The sequence below is a fragment of the Dermacentor andersoni genome, chromosome 5 (genome assembly GCF_023375885.2).
Source record: "Dermacentor andersoni chromosome 5, qqDerAnde1_hic_scaffold, whole genome shotgun sequence".
Taxonomy (NCBI): domain Eukaryota; kingdom Metazoa; phylum Arthropoda; class Arachnida; order Ixodida; family Ixodidae; genus Dermacentor; species Dermacentor andersoni.
Window position 1 is genome coordinate 199,050,951 of NC_092818.1, and position 12,730 is coordinate 199,063,680.

Sequence of the window (12,730 nt, forward strand, 5' to 3'; positions counted from 1 at the left end):
TGTCAAAAGAAAGTTGGTTACTTCTTTTCTAACTTCAGTATGTAAAAAGAAAGTTACTAGAAAGTTAAGACACACTATTTTAACTTTTTAGAAACACGATTCAATAGGAAGTCAATAAAAATAATTATGTTCTAAAAGTACATAACCCAAGTTACAAAACATGGATGAATAATATTCAATAAGGTTATAATTATTCAGTGAACATGGCTGGTGCAAGACAGTCTTGTTTCATGGACAGGTGTAAATTTCCACAATTTTCAATCAACTTTCTAGTAACACTGGTTACTAGAAAGTTGTTAAAAATGATTTAGTGAAAATGAACATATAACAGCATCTGAACTATAAATGAATATGCAAAGACTGGCTGCTTTTTAAAAAAAATGTTTTTTTGCACAGTAACTGTTTTCCTAATTTTTAATCAACTTCCTAGTAACAGATGATAGTAGAATGTTCATAGAAAAAATTGCTTCTAATACCGGACGCTAAGAGGAAATATGGTCTCACCAATTCAAGATGAGGGCACGTATTCTCGAAAACATGACAGCTAGTGCCATGGGAAGCGTGTATATGAGCGGTGATCATGAATTTGTGCTCAGTAGGTGTCAAAGAAGCCCGTAGGCCATACACCATAGCACTAGACGGAGCTGCACGGACGGCGCGCTGATCGGCTCGTGTTCGCCAACTAAAGCGGGAGACACACGGTCCGATTCGGTGTCCGATCCGGCGTCCGACGCGCCGAAACTGCAGCCCGAATCGAGGTGTTTTGCCGTGCCGAAGCGCCGGATCGGACGTCCGGCGTGCGACAAACCGGGCAGATTTTCATCGTCCGACGTGTCCGACAACTGCACCGTCGTCTGGCCACAGCCAATGGCAGCGCGGCTGGCATGTGACGTTCTCTGACGTTCCCTCCGATCGGGTGCTGGCTGGCCGGTTTCTCGCAGTTATTCTTTTTCCTTGCCTGCTGCAGTTTGTTTCTGACATGAAATAGTTACCAGTTCAGTAAAATTATCTCGAACGTGTGCCTGTTATGCAAACCAGCGCCCTGTACACTATCACTAAGCTACTGGTGAGATCGGGAGCTGCGACGCGAGGGCATTGCGCGAGGAGACATCACACATCGACCGTCTGAGCGAGGCTGCCCGCTTCGCTTGCACGTTTGCCCTTCGCAACGACTGCGTCGAGTAAACCAATTGTATTTAATTACGGCCGACCTAAGTGTACAGTGTTAATAGTTTTGGCAAAAATAAGCACTCTTCGACGAGCTCGGGCTGGATCGCAAGCGCCGTCGGCTGCAACGTCCGCCTAGCTATGCCTACCGGCCCTATCGCTGGCTTTAGCGGAGCCGTCAGTGGACAACGCGCCGTCGTGAAGTGTTCTGTCACTCACAGGGGCATAATTTTATCGACAGCGTTCGCGTAAAGCGAAGCAGTGTTGTGCAGAGTTGTTTATATTGCGTTTCTCGACGTGGATATGAACTCAAGCTGGGGAGCTAGATGTGGGCGGAGCTTACGCGCCGCTCATGCCGTAGCATGCAGCGCCGCACGTCGGATCGGACACCGAATCGTACCGCGTGTGTCTGTATAGCTCGCTCATGGTTCAGCTGAAGTCCCCGTATATTCTTCATAAATAAGGAAGCCTACCTAGGCACTGTAAACCCAACGATTGGGGCCTAAATGCCTCTCGGCCTCCCACTACGGCTTCCGTTGAGTGACAAAGTCTGATCTCGAAGGCCGTGCTTTTGCAACCTGCATGCACCTGAAGCAATTGCGAATCTTGAAGGCAACATCCGCTTAGTTTTTATTATATATACATTTCCTTGAACTTCGTGTCACAAAGTACAAAGTACACACTTTTGGACCAAACAAATCTATTAAAGGACTCTATCAAATGTTATTAGGAAAAAACACGCAATTTTTTCATTTATTATATATTTTTCTACAAAACCGCAGAGTGGCGCTACTGCAGTATTTGTTTGGTCGACACACCACGTTGGTTGTAGTGAATGCTCCTTGCAGTAAGTTGGTATTTGAGTTATATTTTAGAAGTGCCTAGACAAAACGTGCTCCTTGTCGTGTGCAGTAACCATCCCAAACCCTCCGGACTCGTGTAACGCCATTAGTTCGCCGTGTGTTTCGAGCGATCCACCAGTGTCGTCAGTGAGTGCCCTAGTACAGCGCCCGTCCGAGCTGCCTTTGTTCTGCCGAGCTGCCTGCCCGCGCTCTCGTGAAAAGTCAGGTACTGGGGCTTAGAATTGTAGTGTTTGGAAGACTGATGAAGGTTGTGCTTTTGTGGAGCTGGAATTCATCGGAAGTTCTACAGTGCTTGCGCCAGAGAAACGTCGGTGCCTCTGTACCTGTTAGACGAAGGAGCGTTTGCCAAGTCTTGAAAGGTAAGCAAGTTTGGCGCTTGCGCGCATTCTTGAAGCTTATGATTTACGTAATGAGCGTTGTGTAACTAGCTAGAGCAAAGCGCTTTCCTATCGTATGTTAGCCATGTTGCTGTGCACATTTAGCAAGCAATTTCACGAAAGCTTCCTCTGATGTTACAGCGTACTTGCATTCTGCTACCCGCCTTGATTGCTATGCCTGAATGGGCACACAATTATGAAAACGCATTGAAAGTTGGTGTTCGTTCGGTAGTTTCCTGGCAAGAAGTTATTCGCTATATAGGCATTCCCGCAAGTACAGTACATGTGTAATGTATGCGTCGATGTATCATGGGCTTCGCGCGTTGACACACGATTGCTATGTTTGACGCTTAAGCAGATAGAAGCTTGTATGAAGATTTTTGTATGTATATAGTTCGGTTTGGAAGTCCGCGTCGCGAGAACCTGTGTGTATTGTTTATGTTCTTGAGTGTCTTCGCGTATTTGTCTTCTATGTTACAGAGCGGATATAGGCCGATGTTACAATAACAAGGTGCATTTTTAAACTAGACATTTCAATCAGACGCCGGCCTTTAAGAAGGACAGACCAACCAAATCTTAATAACGAAATGTCAGCTCTTGCAATCGTAGGTTACGGCAGTGCGTAATAATTTAAAGACTGCGATTTTGTAGCGATACTTACCCCTCGATTCTATATCACTCTTCTCGCCCACCGCTAACGGCCGGCAGCTGCAGTACGTAGCACGGGCCGGGGCGTCGGTCAGCCCACTAACGAATAGCGAAAAGGAATACCATCGCTACAAAATCGCGGTCTTTAAATTATTACGCAAATTTTGTGCACAATGAGATGTTATAAACACACCTTGCATGTACATGAAAAAAAGGTTTACAACAAAGATGACATATATGCATGGGCACATATATGTGTCAATAAAATACTCGAGCGTCTTTCTGCCTACAGAAAAAGAAGTTATGTCTCCTTGAGGGCATGGCTGCTTGTACTAATGAACCTCTGAGGGAAGGTTTTCTCTAATCCCTATTTTTGATATCTAAATGCTTATGTGGCATGTACAAACTGCTTGCATCAATTTCTCATTGGGATGAGCTGTCTAAAATTTAATTTTCAGTAATAATTGCAATAATTAACTCATTTCACCTGTCTTCTAATGACTAAAGTTCTATGCTTCTACCTTGACAAACCTTTTGTGAAATTAGTTTGATGAGGCCCAATATACAGGGCTTTCTAAATTGAAGGTATCAGTACCTATTAAAGACTATGCTAACTATGAAAATGCTGCTTGTGTATGTGGTTTATTCACTCTGTCAGACAAAATCTTTACACCCAAGTGCAGTCAGTAAATTGAAAACTGCATGTCTGCAAGGGGAAGTCAGAATTGTATTTGAAGACAATTGCATCTTGTTTGATAGTTCTCGAGCACTTGTGCGTCACTAATCGAGCACAGCTTGGCCCAATACTCGATGAGGCTTGAAGCTTTCAATGTCTGCTAATCACTAAAACAGCACCAGATCTCACTCTGTGTCAAGGGGTGGCACACATTTGCTTAGTCCTAGGCAGATGCATGTCTTTCTTTCGCATTGAAGTTCCCAATACTTTCTAGTCTTACGTAAAAGTGCACAGCTCAGTACAATGCATGTATGGTATACGTAAGGCTGCTTTGTTCTTTAAACCGAATCAACGAGAAGCAGCGACTTCCGTTTTTGCAAACCTTACCCTACTTCCTAACCATTCCTTGATCAAACGTGTATAAAATGAATCTGTGTTTGTTGTATTCTTTCACAGGTAGACATCGGTGACGGTGTATACGTTGAAAAGTGCTTGCTGAAGAGGCTGTGCCTGGATGCTAACGACTCAGGATTTCACTTCGCGGAGGGCCTCCTTAAAGCTCCTTTTTCAATAGAAGACGTTGAAGGGAGGTCCTTCTTTGGGCGGCTGTCAAATGCCTTCCTCAGAAGGATCCGTTGGATTCCAAGAAGGTCAACACCATAGTAGGTATGTGTGTCGCAAAGAAGCATCTTAATATTCTTTGTGCAGTTTTCAACAAAACTCCTTTCATGGCAATTTCAGTGCTATCTTAGGGTATACTCCTTTCTTTCCTGCTAAAATAGCTATTAACCTGATTATAATAGCATACTATAATGCAAGCTTTGCCACCATAACTAGAAAATTGTCATTACTGTTGGCATATGTATTTTTGTGATAGAGGCCCTGGTCATATGATTGCACTGATAATATAATTTCCTGTCTTGTGGAAAGCTAACATGTTTAGTAACAAGCTCACTTTGACAATGTGTGCCTGCACAGCAAAGGCATTTTCTAATCTTGCTGTAGAACGTCCGTAATGCCTGTTCAACTGCTTACATGTTGCTTGTATCATTTCGTGGTTCTTAAGTGCAACACAAAAGTCAACTCTTCTACGTACCTGTGCGCAAGCAAAGCTGCAGCACTGTTATGACTGGCACCTTGCCTTTCCCTAAGATAATTCACACATGAAACTTCCATGTACTGGTCACAATACGAATATCGAAGTTCATTAAACTGAAGTTGATTTACAGCTTTTGTTTGTAGATGACAATTGGTATGATAGAGTTTGTGTGTCATGCATCTGTTGGTGGGTTACGCACATCCATCACGCTCCCAGCTTTAATGCACTAATTCAGTCATTTCATGCATTTTTAGGACTTTGCACAAAACAGGTGGAGATGTTTAGAGCTCACAGGGTTGAAAGCTTGTCTTTGTGCACTTCCTTTTTAAGAAACAGATGCATAGTGTGTTGCAATGTCACTGTAGCAAAACTAATATATTGCCTTTTCTCTTCTCTTTTCTAGACTACACAACGCAACATTTCAGCCTACTTCCAGGGCAGCTGGAGAACTCGTCCTCCTTACTAGCCCGGGGATATTAAATGGATGTGTTCAAGCACAAATGGAAACCTGTCTTCTTCTGTTGCATGCCACACCTAGCGACTTGGCAATCACTATTCGCCACAGACAGATAGTTGACAGGATGTTACTAGCAAGTCGTTAGGATATATAAAAATGGTTAATAAATAGTCGCTGCACAGTTTTTGGGAAGCAAATAAAAATTTTATTCAGAGATAATCAAAGCTTATTTTTGCAATATATAATTGCAAAAGTAATTACCTCTGAATAAAATTTTTATGTACTTCCTAAAAACTGTGAAGCGACTATTTATTAACCACCTTTATACATCCTAACGACTTCTTAGTAACATCCTGTCAACTATCTGTGGCGAATAGTCGACAGGATGTTACTAGCAAGTTGTTAGGATGTATAAAGGTGGTCAATAAATAGTCGCTTCACAGTTGACACTTTCTAACGACATATGATAATAAGCAGTCGGTAAGAATTCTATCGACATTTTATATCTATACTTTCAATTCAATATCGGTGGCCAATAGTCGGTAGGATGTTAGTAGGAAGTTGTTACGGAGTCTAAAGACGGTTTAAAGAATGTCGATAGGTTCTAGTAACATTTGTCTAAAGACGGTTTATAAAATGTTACTAAAAATTTTTGTATGGGTATGTACCAGTTTCTTCCGTTCCCTCCTCAGGTCTAGGCTAATTCGAGTTCTTACCATCCTATGGTCACTGCAGCGCGCCTTGCTAAGCACGTCCACATCTTGTATGATATGCCAGGGTTAGCGCAGAGAGCTGCGCTATTTCATTTCTAGTCTCGCCGTTCGGGCTCCTCCACGTCCACTTTCGGCTATCCCGCTTGCGGAAGAAGGTATTCTGTTCCGCAAACCCTACTAATAACTCTCCCCTCCTATTCCTAATGCCTATGCCATATTTCCCCATTGCCTTGTCTCCAGCCTGCTTCTTGCCTACCTTGGCATTGAAGTCGCCCATGAGTATAGTGTATTTTGTTTTCACTCTACCCATCGCCGATTCCACGTCTTCATAGAAGCTTTCTACTTCCTGGTCATCATGAGTGGATGTAGGGGCGTAGACCTGTACAACCTTCATTTTGTACCTCTTATTAAGTTTCACAACAAGACCTGCCACCCTCTCGTTAATGCTATAGAATTCCTGTATGTTACCAGCTATAGCCTTATTAATCAGGAATCCGACTCCTAGTTCTCGCCTCTCCGCTAAGCCCCGGTAGCACAGGACGTGCCCGCTTTTTAGCACTGTATATGCTTCTTTTGTCCTCCTAACCTCACTGAGCCCTATTATATCCCATTTACTACCCTCTAATTCCTCCAATAACACTGCTAGACTCGCCTGATTAGATGACGTTCTAACGTAAACGTTGCCAGGTTCATATTCCAATGGCGGCCTGTCCGGAGCCAGGGATCCTTAGCACCCTCTGCGGCATCGCAGGTCTGACCGCCGCCGTGGTCAGTTGCTTCGCAGCTGCTGGGGACTGAGGGCCGGGGTTTGATTGTTGTGTTCATATAGGAGGTTGTGGCCAAGTACTGCACCAGGGTGGCCAATCCTGCTCTGGTGAGGGAGTACGTTACCGGTTCTGGTCACCGGCATCAGGCCACACTCCAGGCCTGTTCATGGAATTTTATCAACACGCGGATTTTTTTTTAATCCGGTGAACAATTGCGCGGCACCGGCATTCGAACCACGGACCTCTTGCACGCGAGGTGGGTGTTCTACCTCTACGCCACCACTGCACTTCCCCAGAATTAACGTCCAATGCATGAACTGCAACCGTCAACAAGATTCATCCCGTTCGATTGGCAAATAGCTACTGCACGATAGATCATTTTGTCACTGAAAGTATACGGCCGCCGATTCACTTTGTGCGCGTTGCACAGAAGCAGCAGACTGTGCAGCAGCTGTCGTCATCAACACCATCTCGATTACTACCCTGTCGTTACTACAAACCGCTTCCTCAACGTGGAATAGCAGGCTAGGGTCACGATACCCAGGCCGACCTCTCCACCTTTATCTGATTAAAGCTTTCCTCCCTCTCTCTCTCGTGCACTCTAAGTTAGGGTGAGAGATCGTGAGCGATATTACGTGCAAACAGCACTGGTGTTTGCGCATCCCATCCCGAGGTGGAATATATAAAGTATACAGCTCAAAGCATTCCCGCGTTTTGGTGCGTTCGTTCAGTTTACTCTTCGTGTCCTTTCTTATGTGTCATGCTCCAATGAATACCGACACAAGTCACGTTGACGCAGCGACGCGTCGTTGTGCACGCACCTAGAAGTTGTAACCACAAACCGAGCGCACTAGCAAAGGCCAAGTTTTTAAGAATGCGTGGCACAAATAAAGCGAGCACACGGCGGTCGCCGACGCTACTCCGGCCGCGCCAGTCGGCCACGCGTGTCAGCGCACGGAATTTCTGTGGCACGTGTTGGCAGCCTCGCTTTTGCTGGCCTCTCCGTACGCAGCGCCCGATCGGGTTCAATTCAAGGGGCGCCGTGCGAACAAACAAGTGCGGCACCCGCGACGGCGCAGCTTGCACAGACATCTTTCGACCAGCAAAGGTTTCCCGAAGAAATGTTGCCAGGGCTTCGCCCTTTGCAATGTGAGCTGCGAACCGAGCCCATCACGTTCGGCACAACTTCCTACCGGACGCCCGCGGTTTGGCGAACTCGCGTGGAGAAGGTGACGCACGAAGAAGGGGACCGGGCACCAAGGCCCGCAGTAAAAAGTCCGAGGAGAAAACAGAACCGAGAGAGACAAGAAAGAGGGAGAGCGCGATGATCCCCTGGGCAGCAGCAGCAGCAGCAAGGAAAAGCAGCAGACAACGCGTATACGGCGAAGCGCGCACGCGCGACAGCATTCTTCGGGCAAGCGAGCAAATTGTGGGTCACGAGTGCGCGTGCCCAGAACGCAGATTTCTACGTCGGGCTGTGTGCCTGCAGCGCCCTGCGTGTACGCGCTGTGTGTGGCAATCGTAACGCGATGCGCCGGGCCAACGTTTTGCATCGGGCGCTGCTTCGCCCGGCATGCTACGCGAAGCACCAGCGGGCGTCCTTAACATATATTACTGCTATCAATTTCTGCTTTCGTTGGCGTTATTTGCAATCGTTATGCTGCACCTCCAGTCTGTTCCTCAAGTTTTAGACCGAATTAAAGGCATCCCTCAACTCGGCGAAAGTTCGCACACTCCTCAAGTTTTAAAGCAATATTCTCGGAGGCAGCCCAGTCGCAGAGGTTCCGCGCGCTCCGGACCGATAAGTAAGCATAATAATGCACGAGTACAAAGGCAGAATAAAGGTGAGTATGCCCCAAAACGTGGGAAGAATTTGCCTTAAGAGGAAGCTTTAGCTCGGGACCAACTCCGACGCGGCCTATTCAAATACATGTAACACGCAAAAACGTTTTTGCGAGATAACCCCTGGACCGATTTTAATGAAATTTGTTGTATTTGAGAGAGAAAGTTAAATTCTAGTGACTGTTGGAAGTGGAATTTCGATTTAGGGCTTAAATTTCGTTAAAGAGATTTTCAAATATTCGACAGTTTGAAAAAAATAGAAGCACGAAGTTTACAAATTCATAACTCTGCATCAAAAACAGATATCGCGGTTCTGTAAACGGCATCCATTAGATCGTTCAAAGCGGACAAATTCGATATGTAATTTTACATCTTACGTGAATTTGTTACGTTGGCTACAAGGGTTCTGCAAAGACTGTATTTCCATACTACTAAATTTTTTTTATATTCATGTGTAACATACCAATTTTGTCCGCTTTAGATGTACTATTAGATGCAAATCACAGTATTGTGATATCGTTTTTCGTTGTTGAGTTACGGAGTTGTAAACTTGATAGTTGCGTTTATTGAAAATTTTCGAATTTTGCTAATTTTTAATAAAAAATTGGAGACCTAACTCAAAAATTCGAAATCAACAGTCACTAGATTTTAAGTTTTTCTTTTAAATGGAACAAACCTCGTCAAATTTGGTGCAGTGGTTGCCGAGAAAAACGAATTCTGCTTTTACATGTATTTAGATAGGAGCACCCGAGCTAAAGCTTCCTCTTAAGGCTGACACCCCATCGCCGCAGCAAAATGTTACATTGATACGACAGACCAGGGGCGGCTTGCACGAACATTTAATAACGGAAATAATAAGGATGAACGCGTTTTTAAATGTTCCCTAGAAAATTCCTAGTGCGCATTAGAACGCGTTCTTAAATTATTTATTTTCGTTATTAAATGTTCGTGCAAGCCTACCCTGGTCTTTCACCTTATATATGTTGGCGTCGGGTTGTGAAAGGACCCTGACTGCCGTATAGAAATTTGTCACAATGAAACAAATTTCTGATGTGACGAAATGTCGCTCATATTGTGCGACTGCCGTATAGAAATTTGTCACAATGAAACAAATTTCTGATGTGACGAAATGTCGTTCATATTGTGCGAATATCCTGAGCTTATATTAGTGCTTTATTTGGGAACGAGTAAAAAATAACAAGAAAATTTGAAAGCTTGAAAGAGTATATATAGTGCGGTGACGATAAGCTAAACACGGAGTAATAAGAACGGAGAGAAAGGAAGCGGTGGTGCGCTTTAAACACTATCCGGCGGAGTAAATTATAGGTTCAAGCTTACAACATCTTAAGATGAAACACTGAAGCAAATAGGCTTGCGAGAAACATCTTTACAAACAGAAAAAACTACACGTCCATTTTTATATCGGGTGATTTATAAAGCGACTCTTTGTTTGCACCTGTTAGCGCCTCGGCTGAAGCTTCAAGCTCATTCGTGTAGCGTCGGGCAATTCGCCGGATATATAAGCTGGACGTAGTGTAGCACTGCGGGGTGGCAGCTGCAGTCTTCTCGTTTCGAGTCTGCAACACCGAAAGAACATCCAGGTTCACCTGCATCGCCCACTCAGATGGTTCGACAATGGTGCTCTTGAAGTGGCGCCTCTTCTGCACCGAAAGACTGCCAGAAATGAGGTGAGCTCCCCTACAGCGCCAGTTCAGGCGCCCACCTCGTGTGGCTGCAATTTCAGCTGTTCAACGACACCACACGCGGGCTCTAACGTTCATGCTGACCTTGCAAGCAGGAAGAGGCCTTTCGGAGTGCAAACCATAGCCCCCACCGTTTGCAAGTGCTCACGACCTGGTCGTAGCGTTGCATCTGATCTGGCGAGCGGTTGAATGCAATTTCTCGCACATTAAAAGCATGCAACTATACCAAAGAATTTCAACGAGCCTGGGGTTGTTCATAGTGAAGTTTCCGGCGTTTTGTCTCTCTTTATTTTTTCCACCACCCGCCGTGGTGGCGGAGTAGCTTTCTCATGGCGCTGCTAAGCCGGAGGGCGCGGGATCAAGTCCCGGTCGCGACCGGCCGCATCTCGATGTGAGCGAAAAAAAGAAGCGAGAGAGGGGGGGGGGGGGGGGGGGTTGGACAGCGAAGCTGTAAACGACAACTACAACAATTACCCATTGCGACGTAGGTTGAAATTACTCCCGTGACGACATTGACATGCACTTCAACCAACGATTAAACGTTTCGACGGCCTGCGACTTGGCTTGCGCCGCTACTTCGTGCCCCCACGAAGCGTGAACCAGAGAGATTCGACGCGTCTCGCGTGTGCGCTGCTCTTCTGGAGCCCTCGCAACACGTGGCTTTCCCATAGCACTGTCACAAAACAAATCAGTCGCTAGGCGGGTTCCTAATGCTTTTACGTACGAAAGTGTGGTTACGTCACTCCCTGCTTCATATGCTACAGTCAAGCTGCCGTCGCCGCGGCAGCTTGCACAACAGTAATATTTTTCGGAAAGCGCATGCGGGAAGCGCTACGTGCTTCGCATTGCATTTAGGCGCAGGAGCGCCTTACCATTAATTATGTAGTTCGGACGCTTGTTTTGAACTTGTTCTTTAGTGAAACATGTGCTGTTCTGTATGTCGTATGCGTGATTCCAAAGAATGTTTACACTGTTCGCTTCACTTTGCAGACTTCTTAGTATAGCCTCTGCCTTACGGTGGTATACGAGCCACTGCATTTGGGGGTAAGAGCCATTATATGACAGTTTTCTGTCGACCTTTCGCTACGAAGAATTTCCGGGATCCTAGCCACAGACAGTTTCGCCATGAAACGCCCGTGCACCATACATTAGGTGCATCTTAAAGAACCTCAGGTGACCAAATTTATTCAGGAGTTCCCCACTACGGCGTGCGTCATAATTGTATCCTGGTTTTGGCACGTAAACCCCCAGAATTTAATTACTTTTCTTTTTTCACCAGTCGCCATTCGGTTCACTCGCCATTTTCATTCGTCCGCCAGCAGGCAAAAACGCGTGTCAGATTCGGATTCGCCATCCAATCCGAAAGCAGCGACATATAGCAAACCATGACTATTTAGTACGGAAGCGGACATGTTCTGTAGCTGCCTCACCAATTGCCGCAGGCGGTAGGTACGGGCAAAATGCGCGTGTAAGCAGAGCTGCGATTGATGTCAGTTGGTTACACAGGTTTAAGCTCGAATTCGCGACCTCCAGTACACTACATCTCCAGGCTTAGAGTGGCGCCTGACACCGGCTTAGGAGTAAGGATCAACGGCGAATATCTCAGCAATCTACGATTTGCAGTTGACATTGTCCTGTTCAACAACACTGGGGATGAGTTACAACAAATGATTGAGGACCTTAACAGAGAGAGTATAAAAGAGTAGGGTTGAAGACTAATATGCAGAAGACCAAAGATAATGATGAACAACCGGGCAAGGGAACAAGAGTTCAGGATCACCATTCAGCCTCTAGAGTCTGTGAAGGAGTTCGTTTACTTAGGGCAATTACTCACAGGGGACCCTGATCATGAGAAGGAAATTCACAGACGAATAAAAATGGATTAGCACACACGGCAGACATTGTCAGATCCTGACTGGAAGCTTACCATTATCATTGAAAAGAAAGCTATACAATCAAGGCATCCTACCGGTGCTGACTTACGGGGCAGAAACTTGGAGACTGACGAAGAAGCTTGAGAACAAGTTGTGGACTACGCAATGAGCAATGGAACGAAGAATGCTAGGCATAACGTTAAGAAGCAGAAAGAGAGTTGTTTGGATTAGAGAGCAAACGGGTATAGCCGATATTGTAATTGACATTAAGATAAAGAAATGGAGCTGGGCAGGTCATGTAATGCGTAGGTTAGATAACCGGTGGACTATCAGGGTTACAGAATGGGTACCCACAGAAGGGAAACGCAGTCGAGGACGGAAGAAAAATTAACAGCATGCTAACCGAGTTTGCAAGCTCCTTTTCAAACGAATTTATTAATCGTACAACTAATGAAAATTGGATAGTGTTCCGTGACTTCCTTAAGAAAATCGAAAATACGTGCATCCCTGAGATTTCATTCACATCAAGAACAAATTCTCCCTG

The 12,730-nt window shown here is 45.4% G+C and overlaps 1 protein-coding gene and 1 long non-coding RNA gene across 2 annotated transcripts in view; one reads left to right on the top strand and one right to left on the bottom strand.

Annotated features, from left to right (window-relative positions):
- The window catches only part of LOC140212796 (uncharacterized), a 66,000-nt gene that overhangs the window by 36,877 nt on the left and 16,393 nt on the right, over positions 1 to 12,730 (bottom strand). The window lies entirely within an intron of this gene.
- Positions 1,878 to 5,331, top strand: LOC126531846 (uncharacterized). The gene is made up of 3 exons (XR_007599707.3): positions 1,878 to 2,389; positions 4,188 to 4,397; positions 5,234 to 5,331. It is a non-coding gene; the product is annotated as an uncharacterized lncRNA (long non-coding RNA).